Raw genomic sequence first — 3835 nt, forward strand, 5'->3', positions numbered from 1 at the left:
ATACAAAGCAGATCACGGTTAAATGTATCAAAATCATGTCTATGTAATATTAGAATTTTTTGAGACAATGAATTTTGTTTTTTCATTTTTTTTACCCTGTAAGAAGTTTTTATTTAATAGAATTTTTGGACAAAAAAAATCGCAATATATCGCCTTGCTTATAGTATCCCAATATATCGGGATATATCGTATCGTGACCTCTGTCATGATATGTATCGTATCGCCAAATTCTTGCCAATACACAGCCCTACTCAGCTCCCCTCCATCTCTTGTCCACCCACTAATCAGTTTTCCTCTCTTCAGCATCACTTCCAAAGCCTTGCCTGGCCACGTAATGATTTCTTGTCTCATCTCATGCAGATAGTGAGAGGTCCATTTATAAAACGTCTGCACCGTGAGCCTCACGTGGGCTTTTAGCACAAACCCTGAGTCAATATGCCAATAGGCAGCACCCTTGGTTACTGTATTTCTTCGCAGGACTGTCTGCTCATTAAAAGTATACAATAGTGTGCTGTCAGGGCCGGACATCGCTGTGCCGTCTGAGGCGGAGCAGGGAAACCACGTTCTGATTGGAGATTAATGAAAAGGCTCGATGTGCTTCGCATACCAGAGCTGTAATCCCRCTTCTTCTCTCTCCTCCTTCACCATGTCAAACACACACACATGTGAGTGCTTGTGACACAAAAGCATACCTCGCTAATTGTCTAAAGTGTCACATTTCTGGGATTAGCAGAGTTTGAGGCATTGAGGTTACTGGGTCAGCACTATAGGACCCACCRGCCCACAACAGGACATATTCACCGGTGCTGCTGTAATGAGAGAATACAGAAAGGGATAGTTCAGGTTTTTTTCCTGTAGTTTTCAGCAGTCAGAATGTGAGCTGCATTAGAAAAATAAAGATTAAATTAAATCCATTTAGACTGAAACTCCAAGCATTCCTCAAAATAACTGAAATCACTCATCAACATAAAGTTCTGCCAGTCTGACCCAGTCTGTTAGAACTTGAACCACATGGTAGGGATGACTCTCAGCTACCACCACACCAACATTTAGCATCATTCTGGACAATGGTCAGTCGTCTGTGGCCACCATCTTAAATTAGTGATTAATTTTAGAGAGTTTCATTAAAATCTATGCAGTTGTTCTTGAGATATTTTGCTAACAGACAAAAGCTGTTAAGTTATGGTTCAGAATATTTGAGGAGAGTTTCTGTGGACAGGTTACAAACAATTATAGCTGTGGTAGATCAGATAGCTTAGTTCAGAGGTTAGTTTAGACCAGACTGACGAGCCAATGGCTAGTTTGAATTGAAGACCGAATGCTGTTTTAATAAAGCAATGATTCCCAACCAGGGGTATGTGTAACCCTTGGGGTACGCGAGCATATTACAGGGGCTATGGGGAAAAAATTCCCAGGTGTGTAAAAAAAAAAAAAAATAGGACTGAGATATGTAGGGTTCTATGGTTTCCACAATGCAGAAAATACAAACTGAATCACGAAACTGACACAAAATGGAATCCAGTAAAATAAATAAATAAATAAACGTGGAATCTCACAAAATTGGCTCATTTGGGGTATTTGATGTATTTTGTATGTTGCTGCTTCCTGCACCTGCCATTACCTGGTTTATTTATTTAATTACTTATTCACTTTCAAGGCAGCATTTTTATCTTTGTTAAATTTGATTTGAGAAGAATATATTGCCTGAGAATTAAATGTTCTAGGTTAAATAAATAATTGTCATTTAATAATCAGTTGTTGTACATTATAGTTTTAGAGAATCATCGTTAGGTTTAACTGAAGGGGTACTAGTGGTATAACAAAATCGCTCAGGGGGGTACAAAGTCCACAAGTCTAAAAATGTTAGGAACCATTGTAATAAAGTATCAAAATTTTATTGCAGTTTATGCAAATGTTRTTTTTATTTATTTATTTTTTGTGCCATCAGTTTTGATGGTAGCTGGTACTAAAGTGACTGGTTAAGGCTTTGTTCACTCTGCGTTGTGGTACGTGAAGAAAGACGGGATGAATCAAGGCTGACAAACTTTTGTCTGTTTGAGATATAATAGAGAGGAACTGCAGCCGGTACGACTAAGAACCAAGACCCAAACAGCTTCCTTTGCACAGACAACAAAACAACAACAAAAGAAAAATAATTATAAAAGAAAAACTGCAGTATCTGTTGCAGCAATAAGCTAACATTAGCATAACTAATACTAGGGTTGGGCATAATCGTATCGTGTGTGATTAATCGTCAGAAAAACATTAATCGATTAATTTTTGGCACTTGACAATTAATATGATTAATGCCAACAGGTAGAATCCGCTCACTGCTCCTCTCAGCTTCAAATATGACGAACATTAAAAAAGTTCTGTAATTTATTTATCTATCAACACAATTTAAAATTTGATTTATAGCCTGAAGTCTGTAATTTTGACACAATTTGGAACAGATTTTTATGAAGAGCAAATATTTCCCACTAAATTGGTCATGTGACTATGAAATAAGGGTGTCCAGGAACTCCAGGGGATTAATCGTCAAATTAATCGTTATCAGCTAAATACCACAATTAATCGTGATTTATTTTTTTGCCAATATTGCCCAACCTTAACTAATACACAATCTTTGTATTAACTTACATTGAAATATAACACATTTCATCTCAAACAAGCCATAGAATATTTTTTGATTAAAAAAACATTTCTGTTCCAACGTATACATATTTACAGTTTACATAATGTGACTCAAGCAAGAAAAGTTTATTTTATCGGGACAGAAGCAACACATCTTCCCTCTGTTAGCTTCAAACAGCATCCAACCCACGTCTGAGCCGTGCTGCGTTCAAGTGCAGTCAGACATAAGCACTGCTCTGCTGTAAGTAATAATACAAAAATAAATGACTGAATTTTGCTAAACAAATGATGAATGATTTAGTGGAATTCCAAGCTTTACTCATATTATTATTGTTATTATAGAAATTTATTATTATTATTATCATAAAAATAATTCTAAGAATTGGTGATTTTAAAACAGCAACAAAGACTGCTTCAGCAGTTAGCCCCTCGTCTGGTCATTCAAAGAGCTATCTGCAGCAGGTGAGATATTGTTTATAAATAGGTGGGTATTTAAACCTGAGGGTGAAAACCAGACTGATTCATTTTTAGTTCTCGACTTGGTTTGATTAATTGAAAATTTGTGACGCTTTTTTTTTATTTTTTTTAACCGAGATCAACAGAAGCTTTAATCCAAAATGGCTTTAAAATGAACTGAATACATCCACAGAAGTGAATTACTTTTTGTGTTTGTTCACGTTTGGCAGAAAACAGAGGCRTAAAATTGTTGCGAGCGGCCGTCAATTTGTTTGTCTCGTTGAGAATTGCTCGGAGATGAAACGGATGGCCTCCTGCTGCTGATGAAAATACTCTTTCACTCTCCCACTAAGCCTTTGTCCAGCTCTGAGAGAAATATTGCTGTTTTGTTTTCGCCTCTTGTTTTTTCCAAAAGCGTGTTTCAGATTTCACCTTGACAGCGAGGGCCCAGCAGCACGAGCTAAAGAAATGGAAAACATTCTGGGCTTTTTTTTTTTCTCAGCTTTGCTTCGTGAAAAAGAAGTAGAAAGAAAAGATGCAGAGTTGTAAAGAGTGTGGATCTGCGTGGGTGGGTTGCATTCAGTCACGTCTTTAATTCTCAGGACTTGTGTTCTTGTTGGACTCTAAAGACGCAGGTTTAGTGAGGAGCAGCTGGATCACAGTGATGCTGAAGGAGAGGAGGGAGTTTGAAACGAGAGGCGGGAGGTGGAAGCAGCTCTGATGGGGTCATGAACAGATTAAAGAA

The 3835-nt window shown here is 37.4% G+C and overlaps 1 protein-coding gene across 1 annotated transcript in view; it reads left to right on the forward strand.

Moving 5' to 3' along the window:
* The window catches only part of zgc:194930 (uncharacterized), a 32751-nt gene that overhangs the window by 24993 nt on the left and 3923 nt on the right, over positions 1 to 3835 (forward strand). The gene's annotated exons all lie outside the window — the stretch shown is intronic.

Source organism: Austrofundulus limnaeus, unplaced genomic scaffold (assembly GCF_001266775.1).
Source record: "Austrofundulus limnaeus strain Quisiro unplaced genomic scaffold, Austrofundulus_limnaeus-1.0 Scaffold191, whole genome shotgun sequence".
NCBI classification, from domain to species: domain Eukaryota; kingdom Metazoa; phylum Chordata; class Actinopteri; order Cyprinodontiformes; family Rivulidae; genus Austrofundulus; species Austrofundulus limnaeus.